Genomic DNA, 24,037 nt, shown 5'->3' with positions numbered 1-24,037 from the left:
AAGTACATTTATATGCTTGACATGACTCTGCCATCAATGTTGGGTCGAATTCTAATTTAATTTCTGAGATGTATGTGTAATTTTGCCATTAATATGAATGTTACCACCCTAAATATTTTACGCTTCTCATGGATATTGTGAGCGTCTCATATATCCTTCAAGACTGTATTAATTAATAAACTCTTTTCTGATACTTTTTTTTTTTTTTTTTTTTTGCTGGAAACTTCTAATAGGAGCACGCAGGTGGGATGATATAGTGAGCGGAGCCAGCACATAGATGTCTGGTGCCTCATTAACATCTCCGGTTCATTAGGAGGAGGCTTTTTTTCCTGTCATCTTTTTACTATGTGCCAATGTTGTGTGGCCTTTAAGGTAATTAATAATGAATTAATTAACCAAATTAATTCGTAGGTTGGAGACGTTGTTCTGTAGTGAGGCCAGTCAGCTTGGATTTGGGCCCTGATGGGTGAGGCCCTTTACAAGCTGATGTTGTTCATGTTTCTGACAGTGCCAGCCCCCTGTCTAAAAGCCCTAGCAAGTGCCATTTGTCTCCAGGTTAACAGAAAGACGAGATATAGGGCGGGCTGAATTATTTAAGCTCCCACAACACATGCACTTTTGCTTTTCAAGCATGAGTTATAATTTAATTAGAAACTTCTGGTGCGTTGCTGGCTATTTAAATATTAAAATCTTCCGCTGATCACATTGGATTAGCCATCCCTGTGAAATTCCCTGAGATGTCAGTTGTTGTCTTTCTGTCTCCCCCCCCCCCCCTTCCACTCTATCCCTCTTCTCACTCTCGCCGCTTCTCTTGCATCTCCATCAGCGTTTCCTGATCTCCCGCTCTCACAGGTTGTTTGTCGACTCCTCCATTAGAGACAAAGGACTTGTCATGGACCTTTGGGAACCTAAATGGGTGTCAGCGAGCTCAGAGTATGTGAGCATAAAGCTGATCTGATGAGAATGAAAAGAGAGGGTTACGCCTTACAATCGGGCTGCGTCAGAAGCTGATTACATTAGAGTTTCTCCCCCGACAGCAGTAAATAATCGTCTTCCTGCGGTCATGTCGAGCCCCGTTTTCCGCCACCTTTTACGCTCTGAATTTAACAGATGCAACTTGTTGACTTGTAGCTCCACACGCGTGTTTGTGCCACTGTGTTGATGATTGTGGCATCTAGAAAACTGAAGTAGAAGCAGTTTGTTTTCCAAAAGAAAGAAAATCTTGATATAGCATAAATTCCAATAAGGTGGAATATGCCAATCAGAATCAGCTGCCGTGACTGTATTCTCTAGAACAAAGGAACGTGCCATCAACAGTGTGGATAATTCATATGTAGGTCTTGAAGTACAATGGAAGTCTTTGTCACAGATTCATAATCAAGTTCTGACTATGCATACAAAGCTTGGTTATGTATCTGTGCCATAAATATTGAGGCACATTTATGCAGACTGCAGCTGATGATAAGTTTATGCATTGCTGATTTTTTTTAAAATTACCACGATATGCACTAATTTCAAACTAGTTTCTTTTTTCTAGGAAATTTTAAGAATATGAAATCCAATGGTGAGAAGGTGAGAAAGCATCTAAAAGCTGTTTTCTTTGTCTGCCCCAAAATATGTAGGTGAAAGAGAGAAAAGACAAAATTGTATCACTGCAGCGAGCCGATGCACGGCTCTACTCTGCACTGTATGTATGAATTATGGCTGACAGGTTGCACGATCCCTTTGCACGGTCAACCCAGTGACACACACACTCAATCAGCAGTGGCAAAGATGTACTAGTGATCCTAAGCAGTAGGCCTGCCGCCTAATTATAAACCAGCCTCTACCTAAATAGTCTCCCCCTGAAGGTTATTTATTCCTTTATGCGCCTTTTGAAGCTGCTTCCCTTTTAGCTTTAGCCCCTCTTTCCTGCTGCAGATCAATGGATGCATATCTCACCTGCCTTTGATTCAGAAATAGCTCTCACATGACAGACAAAGAATACCTTACTTTTCTTCCTCACCATATGCCTGTGTGCTTCTGTCTTTCTGTGTATTCCTACCTGTCATTTTGGCTGTATGAACAGGTGTATTTGCCTGCTCGCAGTGGGTGCGCCTTGTGCTGTTTCTCCAAACTCTGGGAGGTGCCCCGGCAGCAGCGTTGCAATTGTGTGTCAATCAGGCAACGCTGCAGACGGCCTCTCAGGCCCCCCTTCGTGTGGGGTCCTCTTCTTCTCCTGTCTCATCCTGTCATCCCAAATTCTTTTCATCTCCTCCTCTGTTCCTCCCTCAACCCTTCAATCATCATTACCAGTTACTCTCTGAGAAGCGTTTCCCTCTTCATTTCTCCTCCATAGCATTTATTTGCTGCACAATAACACTCTAAAAATCTGTTAAAATCAAATATGCGGAGGGACATCTGTGGCTTTGTTATAGACTGAATCGATTATATATTTAGATTCACTGTGTGTTGTACATTTTCTCCATTTTGGTTTTGTTTTCTCATTGCATTGAATCACTTTCTATTTAAATAGCTTTAATGTAAAGGTAAAGGTAAAGGTTCAGGAAATATCTTAACATTTGTTTTTTCTAGAGAGAGAGAGCATTTTCACCATGAGGAGCACAGTGTCTCATAGTAAAAGGGTTATGGTTTCAATGTGGAGCTTTGCATGTTCTCCACGTGCTTGTGCAGGTTTTTCCAGAAACGTCTTCTGCCATTAAAGAAAACAGGTTAATGTTGTCTATGTCAGCTCAGAACACTGGGGCAAAAGTGAGTCTTAATCTTAAGAATTTCACATTGTGGTTAAATGAAGGTTAAAATGAAAGACTAAGTGTGGCGTGGGTGTGGTCTCTGGCCCGCTGCAGAGGAGGGGTGGCACGGTGAGCTCCCGGGGTGGCGCGGAGGCGGGGCTGAACAGGTGTTTGGGACGAGATTGAGATTCTTGTTATGTTTCAGTGACAGTCGAGGAAGAAAGAGAGCGACTACTGAGCGGGAGTGTCTGTGTCCCATGCGTCAAGCCAAAACCACAGTATATAATAAAAGAAGTGTGTGTCACCATAACCATGGCGGGTGTGAGCGTGTGCTGGGGTCCGACATCACAAGCGGAAAACTCTCATGTTTCATCTTTAAAAATTACATTTTATATAGAAGTTAGATCAATTCGAGAGAATCAGAGCTATTTCTAATTTTGTCTCATTCATGTAGCTTTGTGCTATCAGTGTGCATAGGTATGTGGACTGTGCATTCTTACAGGTGCCATCAGTGTAATTACTGACTGCAGTTATGAAAAGTTCTCTAAAACACTTTAGTAGACAAGTCCCGTACTTAGAACAACGCTTAAAGAGAATATTATCACAGGTGCTTTGTTAGCCGATCAGGACATTACAGTCAACAACTTTGCTCACTCTCTCTCCTTCCCTCTCTTTGCCAGACCTCCCCAGATGTTATTTGACTCTTATTGGCTTTAATATTTCAGCAGTTTGCACAGTTAGAGGAGCTCGATTCGCTGCAAGCCCTAATAATGTTACGTCCCTGTAAACACAGTTGTATTTACTGACTACTCGTAATCACACTGGGGCAAGTGCTGGATAATCAAAGAATGAAGGAGAGGATCCGATGTGTGTGCCGCCTGATGAAACGGTTAAAGAGGCAGAGGTGCACCGACGGAAACATCTAAATATGCTGCCTGCGTGAACGTCTGGAGGGGCTTCAAAAGAAATCACCAACAGGTCTTTTGGGACGGATTTGACTCAAATGAGGTCGACAGGATTTAGTCGCTTGCAGCATATATTAGTAAGTGAATAAACTGACCTTCGGCCACCCCCGAAGAATTCTTTCGACCTTCTAACCCCGTATTCTTTCAGATGTATTGATTATTTTAAGCCTCCGTCGGGCCTATGAAAACAGTCTCAGTACAGACCTTTTCAGTCTGCTCTGCTTTGTATTGTATTTCCATTCATAATGAGCTCATCTGCAGCCAGATGTTCAGCTCAAATATGCTAAAGCAACCTCTGAGTCCAAGGCTTTCTTTTCTTTCTTTTTTTTTGGCAAGAAGACTATCAGATGGCCCTGACAATTAATACTATGGCGAATAGGGCACTTTAATTATTAACCCTGCGTTACACTTGAAGAATGCTCACCAGGCGTGAGATTTAAAAGAAGCTAATGTTTCACTATCAAACCATTTCATCCAATCTTCATAACAGATGTGTGCGCTGGGGAGAGCATTACTTTCCTCAGTGGGTGCTGAAAATATGCCTGCTTTCCTCTCATCAGGAAAGAAGTCATGGTTTGTCTTGAGGGGCCAAGTGTCTTCTTGTGACTAGCCATTGGTTTTAAGTGGCTTGTGCATTTTTCATGGGACAGTGTTCAGTGGGAATGTCTTGTCACTCTATTAAGGCCTATTCAAATGGTAGTGGCCATAAAAACGAAGCAGCCCTGAAATATTAATTTGATATTGCAACACACCACAGTGTGTGTTAATTAAGGAGAGAGCTATATGCTTCAGACGGGACAGGGCTTTCATGCCGTAATGGTGGAAGATGAGTTAAATGAAAGCGGCGTTCGGGCTTCCCAGCTGATTTCAGTATGTAGATTTTATTTTATAAGGTTCACGTGTGGCTGTTAAGTAGAAATGAAATGCCTGCCTTACATGGAGGGCACTCAAGTGCTGATAGAGGGCTGCTGTTAACAGTTCTGCTATTCATTAATATTTTTTTCATAAATTACATTAAGTAGTACAGTTGTTTGCTGTTTGGCGGCTTTGTTTAATTAAACAGAAACAGCGCCGCTCGATTGAGAGCCTATAACTGAGTCAGGGACAGCCTAAAGGTTACATTTTGACTGCTGTACCTGTTAACGTGTGTCCTGTATGAGTGTCTCCTTAATGTAAGGCTGAAATGATTAGCCAGTAAATCGACTGGCGGGCTGTTATCTTTCTCAGTTGGATATTTAAGCGATAATCCACAGCAAACATCATCAGAATCCTTTAATACGTTTGTGTATGTGCTCACAAAAACATGCTATTTTCTAATAGTTTTAACATTTGTTGCAGTCCCGCACCAGACAAGCACACATTTATAAAAGACTCGGTTATATATTCGTTAAAGTGTCATTTTGTATCCTTCTCCCCTCCTTCTTTTGGCCTTTTTATTACTTCTCCACCAGTCCTCCTTCCTCTGTAGGACAGACTAGCGATTATATACCCTATCTTCCATCTTAGAGCTTATTAACCTTTTTGTTGGAATATCTGGAGCATAAAGACCTCATTAAATATTTACATATGCACTAACCACTATGAAAAATTAAGAAACCCAAAGTTTTATTAACCTGTGGTGATATAATGTCTACTCTTGGCCAAAAAAAGAGGGTCTTTTTTGCACATTAAAGCATTCTGTAGCGCATAATAATGTATGGTAAGAAGGCTCCCCGTGCATAGATTAACTCTGCTTTAATATAACATTAGGTTTCCCCTAAACTAGCTTTATTATAGAATTATGCTTTTCATACAAGGTGTGGAGTTAAGGGCAGGGGAGGGATGTTTTGCTTGCAGAAATAAAGCATTTGCGACAGTCATTAATTATCCATGGCTCGGTGTGTTGTGACTTAGATACGTGAGGGTTTCAGAAAAATTCTCATGCCCTGCATTTCATGAATATATTAGAAGCCGTAGTGTAAATACCTGTCCCTGCTAGCCACACTGACCCGCCATAGGTGCAGTTGATCCACAACACGCTCAAACTTTCAAATGGGACTAAGTGGCGTTCAATTATTCAAGCATATATTCAAGAAAGGCAGCATAATACTTACAATCATCTGCTCCCGCTGCTCCACTCCTCTGTTTTGGATTGCGAGTAATACCTCACAGGAATGAGGCACTAATATCTCTTCACTGTCCCCTAAAATCACTCCCCTTTACTCTGATAGGTACTCAAGCACCCTGCTTCCCAGAGAGCTGTTACTTTGATTCTTTCGGTGGCGCATGCGGAGCCGGCTATGCTTCAAACCTGCATACCTGCAGGCACCTGCATGTCACCGGTGCGGTTCATCTGAAGGGAATTATGATTATAATTTCAAAGCAGGAACCGAATCTTATCATCAGTGTCAAGGCCAGATAGAAAGACAGATAGACTGTAATGTAATGTGGTGGCATATATTAAACTATCCAGCAGAATAAAAATTGCCTGCACATCAGGCACTTATAACATTGTGCTGGCAATGATAATACAGTTAAATAATGTATCAAATAAAAGTGACAGGAAACAAAAACTCACATTTTTATTCGACTACATGCTGTTGACCATAATTGTTCTTGTGCTTGGAAAAGAGAGCTTGACTTTAGATGTTTAGATATTTAAGTATTGTAATCGTATATTAGTGCTTCTCTGCATAATATATGATGTTATCTTATAAATTTAAATCTTCAACCATATCTCCAGTAGATGCTGCTTAAATTCTCCAAAGTTGAACTTTACTTTATTGCTGTAAAAGATTTAAATGTGTCTTGCCGTAAGAAAAATGGAAGAAAAAAGTCAATGGTCAGAGAAGGACACCGGTGCGGTAAAGAGTTAAAAAGACAGAAAAAAAGAATTGCAATTACAACGCATGATGAAAAGCTTGGAGAAACAATCCGGGAGAGGAACATGGAAAGTGAGAGATGAGATGCGACTGAGAGCTGTAAGTTGTAGGTGTTAAACTTTGATGTCTCTGGTGAGTGAAGCAGTAAAGTACAGTACAGTGTGGTCTGTGAGTAGCTGCAATAGAGTGAAGACCTATGCAGGCAGGCGGGGGGTGGCAGGCAGGAGCGATGCAGTAAAAGAGGGGTAAAAGAGTAAAAAAAAGAGTAAAAGACAGGAGAGGCGAACCATACATAGTTTGAGTGAGACACAGCAAGTTAGGGGGTGCAGATAGTTAGATTGCGAGAGAAACAAGAAGGTTATCCATGATTTAACGCCTGTGGGGCCCTGAGATGAGCTTTTCCAGTTCAGGCTGTGATTGCTGGCTGGTGCTGGCTGGTGCTGACTGAGGCTGGGGCCTTTCAGATCATTTCATCATGGAGCGCCTAATGAGGCCTGGGCTCACTCCCCGAGCACAGGGGGCTCCAGACACACCTCTGATGGAGAGGCTCCAGCATCTACCAGCAAACACCATCAGGTCCTGCGTATCTAAGGAGGCTAGGAAAGGGGCACTTGGAGGGAAGTGGTGGTGGTGGTGGGTGTTGCTCCAGGGTGAGCTGAGAGACCCACTTTGTCCCGAGGCTGTGTGAAAAGGTCACTGCCCGTGAGGAGCGCCCACAGGCCCCTGCTGCAGGGCGTCTGCAGGGAGAGTTGTTTTTGTTCAAACAGGAAGTGGCAGGTTAAGAGGAACATGTCCACCGAATCTATGTCTGCTGTTTGCTCGTGAAAGCAGAAGTGGGAGCTTTTGTTTTTTTATGTTTTGGAGTTTGTCTGGGCCACTCTGAAAATACGCTGTGCCAGTTATTTTAGGTTAGACATCTCTCAAATTTATCAGGCAAATAGTCAAGGACTGTGGGACATATGTGGCAGTGTGGGTGCTTCTCTAATGAGAGGCGGCTCTTGGGGATATGAAAGGCAGAACGGTAGGGGCGGGTGGCAGGGGGTGGGGCAGCAGACTGGTGGAGCGACCTGTCTGTTCACCCCGGCTCTGGCCTTTGTGCAGAGTTAATGATGCCACTAATATGTTCTTTAAAGACCACACTGTGATTCATGGCTTTCATTAGCCCTGTGTGCCAGGGTGTCTTTCTCTCTCACTCTCGTTCTCTTTTCTGTCGCCCTTTTAATGATGGCCTGGAGACGAGGTGGCACGCTTGACCCTTAATCATACGAGTGAGAGGAGGCTGGGGTGAGCAAGAGGCGGTGATGAGATGGGAGGTTTTGGGGGAAAAGTAAGGGGTCTGAGGAGGAAGAAGAAATCAGATGGTTGTTCTTCATAATCTAGCTCCCTGGGGCTGGTTAAGCACAGCTCTTCTGCTTGGGCAGGGCAGTGTAGTGTCCAGTATATGTGTGGGCTTACAGGGAAAAGGCGTCATTATCTCTCCTTCAGGTTTATCTAAAATATCACTGAGCCAGTAAAAGTCCTAAAACTAAGACTTTTCACCTGTGAATATAACAATAGGCTAAACCTGACGTGAGCAGATTAGTAAGAAAAAACCCATCTCCTATTTAAAGATAATGATTTTCCATTCGTTGAGGTTTTGACATAAGCTCCAACATAATATTATTATATTATATTTTATAGAGGTTTTAAGGAAATTCCTAGATTTAGCATCCAGCATGTCACCTCATAAAATACTAGTCCAGCTAGGATAGCTGGAGAGTGGTTCTCAGGGTTTATTTCTATTTTCACTGTAGCTAACTGGCTGACTGGTTTACACTGGCATGTTTTTTTCCTCAGTATTGTATGTAATTTTTTGTTATTGAGGTGCTGAACATGGGAAAAGTTTGCATAGAGTAGCTAGCTAGATTACTATCAAGTGGTGACCTCTGAGATAGAAAACAAAGGAAAATAAAGGACTAAAAACTGCAAATAAATTAGAGGTGTCTTAAGGCTGGCCCTTTGTATTGACGCTTAAATATTTAGATTTTTATTGAGCTGCTTTAAGTGACAAATGGGCTGCTAGCTGCCTTCAAGAAGTCCCTCGCTAATATTTTGGTGAACTGAACGTCTTGATTATGTTTGGAGCTTTGGTGCCTTTTTTAAATACAGTTATTTAACAGATATTTTGGCATGCTGTATCCAGGTTTTCCTAATAAGTAAGTATTATTTTATTTGGAGTTTAGCAATAATTCACTGATACAACTATGCAGTCAAGGTATGCTAACCAAGCTAGCATTAGCTGCTAACTTAACACTATACCCTCTCTTCCAAATATGGGAACACAGACTGTATGACTTGTCAGTCACAAGTCATTTGACACTGAGCACACCAGAGATAAGTGTCCACTTTTTTCAGCCACAACTCTCGCCATCTGGTGGCCTTCAGATGGAGTGCAGGTCAGAAGTCAAATTGGCTTCATTTCCTTTCTTTCTTTCTTTTTTTATGTCCATGTTTTATACTGTCACTTGATGTGTGTACAGAAACCAATGGGTGAAAGCCCCCATATTTAATATATAGTCTATGCAAATTTTGCAAGATTGTTAGCTTGGTCATTAACAGGGTAAACAAATAGGAAAGTTTAATGAAAATATTACTTTTTTAAAATCCTTTTTTTTTACCATCTAATTACAGGAAGTGGACGGACTGGATGGTGCAACAGAGTCAATAAATCCATTTTTGTCTGAGATGCACCAGTTCTCTTGTTTCCTCAAAGGTAAATGACTCACTGTTCATCACTGACGTTGAATTTGATTTAATGAGTTTACACCATGGATACATTTTTTGTAACAAAAACAAATATTTTTTGGCAAATTTTAGGGGCTTTTATCTCATTTCAAAGGGGACACTAAGTAAATGATAAAATCTGGCTCAAGTGGCCCACTGTAATGGTCACTATTTACAGATGTAGACCTTTGACCCAGTGCACTCAGAGCTGTCGGACATGCACGCAATTGTTGTCTTGTGGCAAGGACGGATTTGATGTGCTGAATTTCCTTGAACATGGTTCTTTTGTTTACATCTGTATATCCTGTTTTTGACCCGGTCTCACTGTTTTTGGGAGGTCTGAAAAGGTCATGCTCGGTGGGGGGGGGCGTTACTGGAGCGCACTGGTCACATCCTGCAGCTGACCTCGGGACTTCCATTCTTGTGTCTTCTATTTGCGTCTGTGGAGCCCTCAAGCCAAGCCAGGCTTTTACTCAATTTGGGAGCACATACAGGACTTACCTGTGTTTCCTCATGTGGAAGGAAGAGTAAATGTTGAAAGGGGTTTTAAAAAACTTCTCTCCTGTCCGCTGGAAAAGATTGTTACAGACTCTTTGACCGTGTTAGGACTCAGGGAATCGCAGGATGTAGTGTTACTTGACCTTAATAATGGCTTTGTTGAATGTGATGTTTATTAAATCATAGAAATAAGGGCTAAATTTAAGATTTAAGAAACACCACCAAGATTTTCTCTCCTCTTTGTGATAGGCGATGACTTGAGCAAAACAAGTCATCTGAAGCAACGCTGCAGTCATAGCTGATGCTTGAGTTGTCTGTGAGTCTTCACGTGTGGCCTGGGTGAGTATGTTCACAGTGGGGTAAACAGAGTATCTATCACCTCCAGCTGCCTGTTGGTAGGCAGATAAATAAATAAATTACACGCGGACATTCTGTACTTGAGCTTGCTTTGCACAGAATTACAGTTGTTTACAAGCGTGTCGGGGGACCTGGCAGGCAGAGCCACGTACGTCTCTGCATCATGTTGTGCTGTTTTAGACCACTGACACCGGGGATAATTTCAATAATTTACACTCTACGTGATTCTAGGAGATGCCTCGTGTGTTGCTTTTTAAAAATGTAAAGCAGGCCATGTTAGTCCCTGCCTACCGACCGCAACCTCCAACTCAAGCACACTCACAAACATAACATGGCTTTGGACCAGCACCCTGATGATGAAGAGCAGATGTTTTTCCCAACTGGGGGCATGCTCTTAATGCTTCTATACCCTCCATCCTATAAAAACTATCACCACCCCCTCCTCCTTTTTTCTCTTGCTTTTCTGGTCTCTATCCAAGCCATCCATTTTTTGACAGAGTAAAGACAGATTAGGCCTAAATCCTCCGCAATTTGGGTCACGGCCTTTTGTGTGCTCCACACGGTGTGAGGAGTGGCGCACAACTGGGCCCCCATTTGCCAGAGATCAGGGGGTTAGGCCGGCCACTGATTGAGGGGGAGCCACAAACTGCGACCATGTTTGGAGAAATAATGAGATGGAATTAAGAGAGAGTCTATAGTGCAGACCTGGGTGTCACAGAGAGGAGGAGTGCTGGAGAAATTAAAGAAAGGGCTAGAGGTTTCATTGTGAGGAGACCGGTCAGCAGAGGTGTGTGTCAGCAGGAAAGGTACATTTGTGACCCTCTGGATCCTCTCATTATACCTCAATTCTGCACAGAAATGTCTGGCTCATGCATTTTTGTGACATTAGGCTACGTAGCACCATAGCAGGTGGTGGCTACCAATCAGAAGGTCTGTGGATCAATTCTCTAGTCTTCATGTCGAAGCATCCTTCGACAAGATGCTGCACTCTGAGTTGCCTATGTGGGTGTGTGTGTGCAAATGTTTGCACACTTTTGTTTTCTACCAGGAGACCAATCCAAGCTATCATAGCAGCACAGCAGTTGTCATATTCGAACATGTTGCTAACTTAGCTCACAATATTAAGCAAATTAAACAATTAACTCTCATTTATGTCAGTGAAACGCTATTTGTGTATGTTTCTATTCATTGTGGACCCTAAAGACTGAAGTCAGAATAGTTGAGTAGTTTTTGGCCCAGGCAGTTTGACGCTTACAATTCTGATATTAAGACCATGTTTCTGCAAATAGAACAGGAAATACCCTCAAAGAAATCAGCACATGGTTGCAACAATGCCTCTACTCCTAACTTCAGTTTCATCCATATTACCATCTCATCCTCAGTTCAAAGCAGCGCAATGTTAATGAAGGTTCCCATGCACAAAGAGAAGCTTATGTAAATGTTACCTCTCCAGATGTTCCATATCTCTCAGAGCCAGAACTGCACTTAGCCGCCAGCCACATACTACCAGTTAGCATTTAGACAAACCTTTGTACCTTCACTTGCCTATAGGGCCTATCAGATCGTCGTAGCCTCGAAAATCAATATCTGCTGCTAATGAAGTTTAGCCACACATTTTAATGAAGGACCCAATTTGCATTTGAAAGTAACGAGAGGGGAAATGGGTTCATTTTCCCCCATATCTTATTTAGTATGTACGTTTGAGCAGAAAGCAATGCGCCAGTTTGTTGTGTGTGGTAACATTTGTCCGATTGTGAGGGGGGTGTTGAGGGTTATTTTGATTGGTTACTGTATACACGCTGTTATTGCGTGTCTGAAAAACTCAGTCGATGCACGTGTTTGTGTGATAAGCTTAAATAAAATCAAGCACGTTGAATCTGTTGGAAGTTGTTGAAGGCAATGGACATTACATGTCTGATCAAGCAACTGTTCTGCAGCAAACAAAGCTAAGCTAGCACTGCCCAGATTTTGAACCTTTCTACTGTATCCTGCTTGTTTATGAGTATTTATGAAAACGTTTCTCTGCTTTATGTGTGCGTTTAAAGCCTGATTCTGACATGGAAATGCCTGTCTATCGGCTGTTGTCCGTATTAACCATGATTTAGCTTTCTATTACATTTTCTTAATTTATTTATCTGCAACTCATTATATCTGCAACTGTGAAAGTGGAGAATAAATATCAACTGGCTAAACTGGAATCGCAGAAACACTGACCATTAGCCCCAGAGGTTAAATCAGCAGACTAGCTGATGGGTGTTTTATGACCCGCTTCTATGAGAATGAGAATCTAAAGATCATAAGTAACCTGTGTAAAGACAGTAGTGCTGTATTTAGACTGTAATTAGCTCAAAGGAGGCGAGCAGCTTCTCATGAGTCTCTCTCCGCTCGCTTTTTTCTCCTCCACAACAACGTCCGTCTGTTTAATCTCTCCTCCACGACCGCGAGCGTCTACTGCGTGCGTCTCTAAACTAAACTGGCTTTAATCCTTATTTATCTTGCTGCTCTACATGGATCATCACACTCCCAACCTGTGTGTATTTTTGTTAGAAGTTAAATTGCTACAGTAGAAAGGCTGAAGGCTGTTTTCTTTCTTTCTTCCTTCTTCTTCTTCTTCTTCTTTTTTTTAAAGTGAAGCCCAAATCCCACATTTAAGAGGGGGAATAAATGGTGGCCTCCAGACTGAGGACTTGATGATATTCAGATAAACAACCTGCATCCTGCACAAACGCTTGCGTGTTTTCGGTGTAATCCTCTTTTAAAAAACAGGTGCTTTGATATGTGTTCTTGTGGGAGATTTTCTCCTGGACCAGGTGAAACAGTAACATTAAAGTCTTATCATTTCACTAAACAGCTGCAGCTCACCTCAGGCTACGTTGCTTTATTTTTTCTTTGTTTTTGTTTTTTTCTGCCCCATTTTATCTGTTTTTCTCTGTTTGTATGTTTTTCACATTCTTGCTTTGCATGTACTGGATCTTGATTGCATTATTCACAATTTACAGCACAATTTAGCTGTGCTTTTTGAATAGTTTATAACAGGCTGTAATGACCCCATCAAAGGTGATCATCACTGTGGCAGTTCACATTTAGACCAAAAATGAGGGGTCAAAATTTGCCAAATGCAGCTCAGTAGAAATGCAATAAAGCCACTAAGGACCGCTGTTCTTCACAGATGGGCATCCTCGTCTCCGTCAGTTAAAGTTCTCCGCGAGCAAGCGCATATTTGTATCGTGTCACACTGCGTTCATGACCCTTTTCTACTTGAGCGGCTCCTCGTTCATGAAAGCCAACCTGCTCGTCTTATGTAAATAACAAGGCTGAGTCTCCGGCGTGCCACACTCGGTTAGAATACTGTGAGATCTCCGCAACAATTTTCGCGCTCTCCCCTGTCGGCAAAGTGTGCCACAATACCAGCTGCAGCAGGAAGGCAACTTAGCCTCCAGCAAGACTAAAGTGTGCATCAGAGTAAAACAGTTGTTTACTTTGTTTGAACTGCAGTATCTCACCCACGGGAGAGCGCACGCTTGAAGTTTCGCGTCTTTTAGTCCAAACTTGTGACAAAGGCCTGGATGAATAACAGTGTCATTTCTCTACCTCACCCCCCACCTCACACCCCTCCATCCTACCTTGTTCTCTTGTTGTCTTCTCCTCCACATTCACTCTATTTCTTTTACCACCCCAGCCCGCGAGTGCCACCGCCACCCTTCTTCCCCTTTGCGCTCCCCTCGAATTATTCATAAGCTCTTTTAAATTTTTAGCATGCGGCAAATTTATGGTGACACGCAAACTACATTATGTTTTTTCACCCCCTTTTTTTTATGAACTAACAGCACTGCTCATTTCTCTTTAATTGCACAGCAGTTGGGGACACAGATGCACACAGATGCACACAGATGCGAGTGCAGGAGGAGGGTGATGTGAGAGGAGGGAAAGTGGGGATTAAAAGACAGCAGAGGCGAGGATTGTGTAACTTAGTTAAAGTGATGAGGCAGTGGTCCTAAGTGACCTGGCTCAGATGGAAGCGTGTGTGTGTGTGTGCTTCTGTGGATACAAGAGAAGGAGGAGTGAGAAAGGGCCGATACTGTTTCTCTGGTTTGCTTCTGCTTCAAATCCAGTTCAAACTAACACTACATCTGAACATCTGTTTTAAAGTTCCTCACAGAAAAATAACAATGACTGTACTGGAAAAACAGTTCGTACAGCTCCAGATATAAATGATGAACTCAACATGCCGTGAAGTTTTTCCTTCGTTGTGTTCCTATGCTGAAAAGAGTTTTGAGTGTGTGTGTGTTTATACTTTACTGACCTTTTCCTGACAGCGTGCCTTCAGTGTCTCTAGAGCAGTCTGAGTACATGTGAAAGCAACACTTTATTTTAACTGCTTGTGTTATTTCTTCAGATTTTTTCTTGAGGTATTTGGGAAAACTTCATTAAGTCGTAATGTGAAAAGTACTGTGCTGAAGTCTTGAGTCCCTCTTCATTTCTTTATATTTTGTTGGGAAAATGGGAAATAGGTCCAACAACTTACAAACATGTGACACCGAAAAATAAAGTTGTTACCAGACACTTTCCAGATTGTATTGCATCCTGGATCAAAATTTGAAATATGTAAATAGACACTTGCTGTTGTACCTCTCTCTGGACCTCCTTCATACACACTGATGATGATTTCAATCAAAACTTTTGGATTCATGACTCCATCAGACCTGTTGCGGCTGATTTTCAGTCAGGTTCTTGTTACTTTGGCACGCCTCAGACTTTTCTTTCTGTTTCCCTTCCTTATGAATTGCTTCTTGACAGCCGCCCTTCCACTGAGACCATTTCTGCTGAGGCTTCAGGGAACAGTAGATGGATCAACTAAAGGGCCAGGTGCATCTCTCAGGTCTGTCAGGTTTTTTTCTAGATTTTTTTTTTTTTATGTTTATGCCTACCACTTCTTCTTTGATGGTCCACTTGTTCAATTTCCTCAGTTCTTTTAAGGACACACTGCACACCATGTGATATGCCAAGGTTTCAGCTAATAAATCTTTGGGAATCACCTTCTTGGTGCAAAAATAAAATTATATGCCTGTCAAACTGTCTTAACTTTGGGATTTTTCATAGATTCAACTAAAGAAATGGGAACAAATGATATGTTTTTGCTCAGGGCTGCTGGTTAAAAGGTGGCTAAAGTTTAAAAGTGGTTCTTTGCCAAGTTGTCTGTTATGTGTAGACACAACACTGGTTCATGCCTTGAGTTAGGTGCCATTTTATGCTTGACTGATTCATAGATCAGTGTTAAGTGGCTTAACAAAGAAAAAATAGTCCTCACAAAATCGTCAGGCACAAGGACTGAACAAAAAATGAGTGAAAAAGCAGCAGATTTGCATGTTCTCATATCCACTAGATTCATACCAGGAGCCTTCAGGTTATGTCACAGCTCATATATCACAAAAAAAGAAAAGAAATTGAATCTAAAATGCGATCTGCACATGCACAAAGAAAAAAATTATTGCATATAAATATAAACAGCAAGCTTTCATTACCCATTAGTTATAGATAAGTGGAAAACCTTGGCTTCTCAAAAGGGAATGAACTAGATAGGAATGAACAAAACAACTAGATATACAATTAAATCTTATATATTTTTTAAACAGTTGTCTCCATTTTGACTTGTTTTTTGGGGTTTTTTTTGGGGGGGGGGGTTGCTTTGTTGTTTTGTAGTGTCCAAAAACAACCTATCCAGTTCTCTTTGAGCTTAATAGAGTTGTAGCACTGACTGAACAGCGTCAGTCTGGGGATGCGCAGAGCAGCACAGAGGAAAGATCCAAGCAACAAAAGATTATTGATTGGAGAAAGAAACAGCGAAATCTTTTTGTTGCAGATCAGGCTGAGGTGTCCATATCGCCCTACTCGATCCAGTCTGTTCTTATCTTGATGAACACATCTGTAAGGAAGTTTGCACGTGTGCCAGCATGAAACCATAACACATTAATTTGTCCTCAAGAGAAATGTGAATTCAAGACAGCGCGCAAATTCTCTAGCATCGTTCCTGAAACACACGCGCACTCTCGGATTACCACGAGGGGTTAAAAAGACCAGATCAGACCGTAAAATGTCACGTTTGTAACAGTCAGACAGCGCAAGAGATCAAAGCTGTACAAAATGTGTCAGATTTCTTGTGCGTGTGGATGTTTGTCTTCCTGTTTGTGGCAGGCCGGAGCTCTTCTTGTCACTTTTTTTTTTCCTTTTCCACCCCCCCCACCCCCCCCCCCCCCACCCCCGAACAGAAAATACATAAATTATACCCGAAATCATCGCCTATGATTGAAGAGGCTCCGAAATGGAGGAGTGAAGAGCATCGCCAGATGAAGTGAAGTGTTGAAAGGAGTGATTATTTTTGCTTCACTGAGATCTTATTTTTCAAAGTGCCACTAAAAGCATGAGAGACTTGTGTCACTTTGCACTGGGAGGATGGAGGAGCTGAAGGGTGATTTGATAAGAGATGAAAGAAAGGTAGTGACACCCCGGCCACCATATTTTTTTCTTTCTTTCTTTCTTTCTTTCTTTTTTCCAGACCTTTGCTCAAAAGCCCGATACTTCAAGTGGCTCCAATCATATTCTCCATGAGGCAGTGCGATATTTATGGCCAAGTGCCCACAGCTAAAGCTAATATTATGAGCTTCCACAGTGCCATCCATATTGTTTTACCTCCCGGTTGCCTGCGGTGAGGAACAAATAAAGTGCCTGACGCTGTAGAGTGGCACTGGCAGTCTTGGCTTTCACTCCTTTAGCAGGTTGGAGAGTAGGCTGGGCTGCAGAGAGGGGAGAGACGGGAAGAAAGGGGGCTGTCACTTTAGGTTGGGTAATTTTTGATGTGCACGTCAAGGCCTTGACAAGGGGAATGTGGCTGGCTTGTACATTAGAGTGAGGCTCACAGGCAGCGCAGCACTGGGGACAGGTAGTAATGCAGTCCCAGAGAGTGCTGCTCATCTGCTCGCACTATGTACTTGTCTGGTGCCACACAAGGATGCCCCCTGTCGCCCTGGCTCCACTCCCCCCATCCCTCTGCAGAAATGACTTTAGTCAGTGAGGGAAGAATCCATTTACAATGTGTGCTTTATAACATCTCCTTGACAATGCAGTAGTGGATTAGAGACATTTGTGATGAATCTTTTATAAAGACTCTTCCCCCCCCAATCTTTCTTTTCCATGTGCACAGGCTTTCTGGGTCCTGGCGCCACATGCACATGTGTCTGTTCGGATGTTATCGCAGATAGGGAGAGGAGATAGCGATGGGTTCTTACAAAAAAAGAAAGGAAAAAGGGGGAGAGTGACACAGAATCGTCAGAGTGGGGCATTAAAATTTATCTGCAAGTCACACTGGCTGCCATGATAGCTGGCGTGAAACTTTCCTTTGAAAATGAACGTCACTTGTCCTCTCCGTCATCCGTGCGCCTCGCAACCAAGACAAGCGCTCTCTGTCCTCATCAATTCTTCACTGCAAATTCTGACATTCATTTCGTTCATTTGCATAGCGGCGTAACGCGATCGGAGCGCAGCGTTCCCTTTTCCTCAACTTAAAAAAAAAAATGCTCCTTTAAAATTAATGCCGCGCCCAGAGAAATATATAAATATATCCTAAAGTTGACACGATGTTGTTCTACATTATTCTCCTTGAAAAGTGATTTTGTTCATACTTACAGCTACTCAGGCACCGCTGACGTGGAGGTGCGGGGCAGACACGCTCGGCCTAACAAACATGCACGCGGCTGTCTGGCCCTGCCAGCCTTCCCGTCTGTCTGCTCTGTGTTGTTAACATGGAAAGTTGCATACGCAATCCTGCGGTCTTGACCAACTTCATGCTGTTTTTTTAATGCGCGAGCCTCGGGTGAGATCTCAGCAAAGAAGTTCACTTGTTATCAGCATTTGACTTTGCCAGTGATGCTATTGGTTTTTAAAGGGGTGGGGGGGTTATAGACGCTTCTGCAGAAGTCGTCTGTGGCTTTCCACAAAAGTAAAGAAAACATAAAAATGGAGGATTAAGATGATAAGATAAGATAAAATGAGTTCTTTAAGGGTGATCTTCTTTAAGTCATCCTTTCATTTGTTTTCCAGAATAAACGCACTCTCCTCTCCGAGCCGGCGTTTTCTCTTTTTCTCTGGGCAGCTGCTCGGATGAATTTTCTGCTTCCGTTTTCCGCTTCAAGCTCACCTGTCCGCCACCGTTGTCCGTTTGAAAGGGACAACAGCAGCCAGAGAATATGAGAGCGAGTCAATGCAAACGCCGCACGGAAAAAAGAAAAGAAAAATTAAAAATTGATCACCTTTCCATTTGAATTCAAGGTAGGCATCACTCTCCATAAGCAGGCCTGTCTCTTTAAATCAAAGGAACTGTCACTTGTGCGACTGCCTGTTTACAAAATATGAGGCTGAAAATGAGACCTGCTCCCTGCGGACAAGCTCCTTGTATAAATATAAATAATGAATATTAGATAAATTATTTCTGCCCTTTAATAATGTAAAACTTGACGAAATTCACTTACACTGTGAAACCGGAGGATCAAACTAAAAGTAGATAATGCAGTGGGTACAATAGGGGTTAGAGTGCTGTGTGTGTGTGTGTGTGTGTGTGTGTGTGTGTGTGTGTGTGTGTGTGTGTGTGTGTGTGTGTGTGTGTGTGTGTGTGTGTGTGTAAAGAAGAACGGGACAGGTTGGAGTCCCTGCTGACCTTGTGGTCACCTCGGTGCATTGATGCTTTAAAGGTGGCCATAAATGGTCAAATCGGAATTCATTGTTATTTTATTTATACAGCTCCAAATCCAGTGCAGGTCATACCAGTGCACTTAACACATTAAGGTCAAAACCTTAAAACGACTGCTTGTGAGCAACCACTCAATCATCGTGTATATTCTTTTGCCCATCTGCTGTGTCTGTATAATAATTATTAAGTCATAATTTAAAGAAAGGTTAAATATAAATGTATTTACATCCCTCACAAGGTGATCAGGGGAATAAGCGGGAGCAAACTTACAGCTCCAGTCCCTCTGGGGGAGGTGGAAGAATGGGAGCGAATGCCTCCGCTGCTCTGCTGCCTGGGTGTCTTCTGGTAAGAAAGAGGGCGGAGATTTGATAAATGGTTAATTATGAAAAGCCTTGTGCCAAAGCTAAAACTGTAATTAGCCTTAATTGGCTAATTGGATGGAATTGGTGGATGGCATAAGCGTAATTACCCCGCTCTTTTATTTTTTTCCTTTAGCATTCAGCGTGAGATTATATGTGTAGCTGTGACAGTGACAGTTGTTGTGTTTTCTTTCTCTAATAAGTTTTGTAGCTTGTTGTCAGGCTGATTCTCGACTTGTGTTACTTTTTTTTTTTTTTTAAACTGGTTACTCGGTCGGGTTTGTTTCCACCCTCACTTTTCAGCACCGCATTGACTTGTTGTTGCGCTCCTGCTCAAAAACTAATAAAACCCTGAGTGAAGGAAGTCCAGCTTTTTCTCCAACCTGCTGATTCACACCGCTGGAGATAAATTGTGCAAAGGCCTTCACTCCTGGTCTGAGACAGTCAAGCGAAACTAAGAATTTTCTTTCTTCCTCTCGCTCTCTTTCTGTCTCTCTCTCTCCCTCTCTCTCTCTCTGACACACAAACTCACAGTGAGTATTAGAGCCGCTCAGCTCAAGGTGCTCAGACTCTCTGCTAATAACACCATCTAGAATTCACGCCCTCCAAATAGGTTAATGTGTTTTTGCCCAGAGGGCCCTATCTACCTCAACAGCAGAACTCTCTCTCTCTGCACTTCCATTAAGCTAGAACACTGCCGCCTATTAGCTGCTGCGGTGTGTATGGGGCCAGAAGTGAGAATGCGAGTACAAGCACAGCTTTTTCTCTCTTTATGTGTGTGTGTGTGTGTTTGGACCACAAAGGTGCTCCTGTAGTGCACTGAGGGTGTCACTACCTGGAGCTGCCTGGTGTGCTGTGTTAACTGTTGCAGGAGAACAATGTTATGGCCCCTGACAGCTTGTTAAAGACTTCACCGAGTTGTCTTCTGTGTGTGTGTGTGTGTGTGTCTGTGTCAGGATCCTCGCAGCAGATATTGAAGCACACATACACGGTCAAAACTCACAGAAACACATATTTGTGTTTGTTAACATCTGAGAGTGAAGTTTTTTTGACTAAACACACAAAAAAACAAGAAAAAAACAAGTTTCCACTCAGAGAAGACAAAAACACTCATTGCGTGGACTTTTAATGAATCCCCGCTTTGTTTGCTTTTGTGAATGTCCACAAGCGCTTCGTCCTTGTTCTGTCTTATTTTGTAGATTTACTGATGTGTGACTTAGGAAACATTTTTAGTGATTACAAAAAAAATCCTTGTGAGCATAACTGATGTATTAATTACAGAAAAGGCTCAGAATTGTGACAGGACTTTTACAAACACCAACCTGGCTCCTCTCAAAAAGTGATGAATGAACGTGAACGATGGGCAGGATAAAGACTGAGCGCTGCAGACGGTAATTGAACCTGAGAGCAGCAGCAAAAGCACCGTCCTGAGTTATTATCTCAGCAGTGTTACATTTAATACTGAAGGTGATCCCTAATTAAAGATTTGAAGAATAGAACAGATGTATGAATCTATGAGGTGATTTAACTGGAGAAAACTAGCCTGACAGTGTGATTTTGTTTTTAGTTGATTTGAGATTCATGGTAAGAAAGAAAGAAGCCAAGTGCTCTCTTGCTTGCTCTTTACTTTCCAACATAAATCGCCCTGAGATGATTCTTTTTGCTATGAATTGTTGCCGTAGTGACGAAAGCTGAATTCGACACTTTAAGAATAAAATCAGCAGATTTGAAACCTTTTGTATGGACTAATGGCACCTTAGTGAGGAGCAGTTTCACCTTTTTTCTTTTTTTTCTACCTTCAGCTCCTAAATTTCACCTTTCAAGCAAATCAATGTATTTTCATCAGCAGGACTGACTGGCGTATTTTTGGAATATATTTGCACTAATGAGTCATTTTTGCTACATTAATTATTATGTGATTCTAGCCGTGAGGGGTGTTATAAGGAGAGCATAAAGCAATCATTTCTGATAAAATTGCTTATGGCACAGCACTTGAGGTGAATGCACTCTCTGTTGCAGACGTGATTTGCTTAAAGGTGAAGGTGATTACGGGGTGTAAAAAAAAATTGAAAGAAGGAAAGAAAAAAGCAATTTTTGTGGTTTGAAATAGCAGCAGTAGTGGGCTCTGACCACCAGGCAGTCAGGGATTTTATTGGACTTTTTTATGAAATGCAAACGAGTCTGTTAAAATCAAGCATGTCCTTTGTCTCTGGGTTTCTTATTGTGCTTCTCTGCGTGTGACGTGTTCATTTCACCTCATTCACTTTAGAATTCTGAATTTCCTTTTTTTTAACATTTTCATTTTAAAAGATTTTGAAGCTTATTTCTATCATTAGGACCTGGCCTCACATCACCTCACAACGCTCCAGCATCTGAGCGCGTGCAGCGTTGTTTCAGGAGCTGCTCAATGCTTTGTGTCAGCCTGACCCCTAGTGGAGATCCAGCCCACCCACCGATGCGCCCGTTTACAGAAGTATTACAGGGAAAACAGCAAAGAGGAAAACATCTATGAAACTTGAATAAGTTTTGTTAAAATTAATAAATCATCTATTGAGACGTTTTGATTGGATTTCACAGGCAGCACATGTCCTGAATTGTTTTGCGGAGAGGATTCGAGTTAGAAGCGCCTTAGGCCCTCAGCAGTGGTCCGTGTCTGCAAACATTTATTTGTATTTAAGCAGACGACGCCATTATTCATCGTGTTTGATGCCAAAGTCAATAACGGGCTGTACGGAAATGCGAGTTAAATTGCTCTCAATTCTCTGAACTGCAGTTCAGCGTGTCTGTCTATGACAACAATAACTCAGGCATTGAATATGTATTAACGACTGAAGGGTCCTCAGAGATGCAATGCATATATTTGATGAATTCCATGACTGACTCGACCAGCCCGTTTCATCGAGTGGAAAATAGATCTGACCAACTTAGAGACAGCAGAACTAATTAAATGGATAAAAGATATATATTGCCTCCTTAGAGTATGTAAAATTAATAGCAGACCAAAGGACTTGCCTCTAAGCCACTCCATCCACTCTACAGCACTGAGCTACTACAGTGTGCAGAGCTTTGGAGGGCAGATGAGGCTTTGTGTGAGTGCGTCTGTTCTTCTTCTTCTGATGCAAGAATGATATTTCTCTTTTCTATATTTTATTCCCGTATTAAATTATCTGCACGCTCTTCACTGTAAGCTGCTGTATTTCACTGCCTGTGCGATCAGTGTGTCTAAAGCCTGCAAATATGAAAAGTTTGCTTTTGTCCTGACAGAATAATACGCACACCTGAGCACTAAGAAGGACTGGCATCAAATGAAAATTACTTTTTGCCAAAACCATCAGACTCTTTGGTTTTTCGCCGTTGTTTAATTTTTTACTTTTATTTCATCAGGACATAAAGCTCAATAGACCCTTAGACAATATTAAAGCAGCAAGTAAACCAAGCATCCAGCCAAGGTTCAAACCCAGGACCATCAGGCTGTGAGGCAATAGTGCTGTCTAGTATGATGATTAAGAATTTGGGGTGTTGATTTATTTCATTTAAATAGGAATTGAAATATGTGTTCAAATGTTTCATATGTCCAGCTGGGGAAAACTGAAAGCAGTGTCAGCTCCAAATCTATGAACCCTCCATCCTCCATCAGGTGGTCTGTCTACCAAGTGTGGAAAATCTGACCAAAAAAAAAATACATATATATGGGTGTGTGTGTGTGTGTGTGTGTGTGTGTGTGTGTGTGTGTGTGTGTGTGTGTGTTCCTGTCTAGCTATCTTTGTGAGGACCAAAATCTCCATTCTACTATACTTATGAGAACCGACAGTCACTTGTGAGGACACACACACCGGTCCACACAAATTTGAAGGCATTTCTGAGTGTGTGTATGTGTGTGTATAAAAGAAGAAGAGAAAAAAAGTAACAAAAAGCTCACATTTGAGAAACTTTAATTAGCAAATGGAGCTCTAATGGAGGTTAAAAGTTACAAAATTAGCTCCCAATTAAGTTTCTGTCAGTTGAAAGTGTAATTCATTCAAAAATCCTTTCAGCTCCAGTCTTAAGTTATGCATATTATAGATATAATAATATAATAGTCTTTTTGTCTGACTCTGACACACGCACTCACCAGTCCTTCACTGACCTGGAACAGCAGGTGACACCCGTGGTGGGAATACTCTACACTGACCCACTTTGACTCCTTAGTGCCCTTCATTCTGAGCTTTGCTGGGTGTGAGGACAGGTTTATTTTAACCTTACAACTCAACTCTATTAACTTTTGCTTTTATAATGCTACATATTAGTGCTTTTTACCTGTTCAAGGTTCAGTTTGTTGAGCCCCAGTGTTCCAAGGTGCAAAGTTTAAAAAACACCCAAAGAAATTCAACACACCTGTGATGATTTTAACATAGATGTTTTGAAGTTTACTTTCATACAGCAATGATTCAAATATAGATATCTGATATCCAGCCATCAGAAGATGGGTACACTGTGGTCATAAAGGGATGGACATGGTTAGGAGCAACACTCAGGTATGCTGTGGTGTTGAAATCAAGCTCAGTTAGTACTAAGGTGCTCAAATTGTGCAAAAAAAAATATCCCCCATGCGAATACACACTACCACCAGCATGAACTATTTATACAGGGCAGGGTGGATCCATGCTTTCATGTTATTTATACCAAATTCTGACCCTAACATCTAAATGTCGCAGCAGAAATTGAGACTCAATAGCACATTTTAAAACAACAGAGATTGACCCAAGGTGCTCTCCAGGCACAC

The 24,037-nt window shown here is 42.0% G+C and overlaps 1 long non-coding RNA gene across 2 annotated transcripts in view; it reads left to right on the top strand.

Moving 5' to 3' along the window:
- LOC146517105 (uncharacterized) overlaps nucleotides 1-16,423 on the top strand; it is a 32,573-nt gene extending 16,150 nt beyond the window's left edge. Inside the window, exons 2-4 of one of the 2 annotated variants that reach the window (XR_014874605.1) lie at nucleotides 9,229-9,310; nucleotides 10,069-10,158; nucleotides 14,974-16,423. This is a non-coding gene — a long non-coding RNA (uncharacterized LOC146517105). The remainder of the gene's footprint in view (nucleotides 1-9,228; nucleotides 9,311-10,068; nucleotides 10,159-14,973) is intronic. The other variant, XR_014874606.1, reaches the window with a different exon arrangement.
- The last annotated feature ends 7,614 nt before the right edge of the window (nucleotides 16,424-24,037 follow it).

This window comes from Neolamprologus multifasciatus, chromosome 6 (assembly GCF_963576455.1).
Source record: "Neolamprologus multifasciatus chromosome 6, fNeoMul1.2, whole genome shotgun sequence".
Classification (NCBI taxonomy): domain Eukaryota; kingdom Metazoa; phylum Chordata; class Actinopteri; order Cichliformes; family Cichlidae; genus Neolamprologus; species Neolamprologus multifasciatus.
This window is presented reverse-complemented; position numbering and strand designations above follow the sequence as displayed.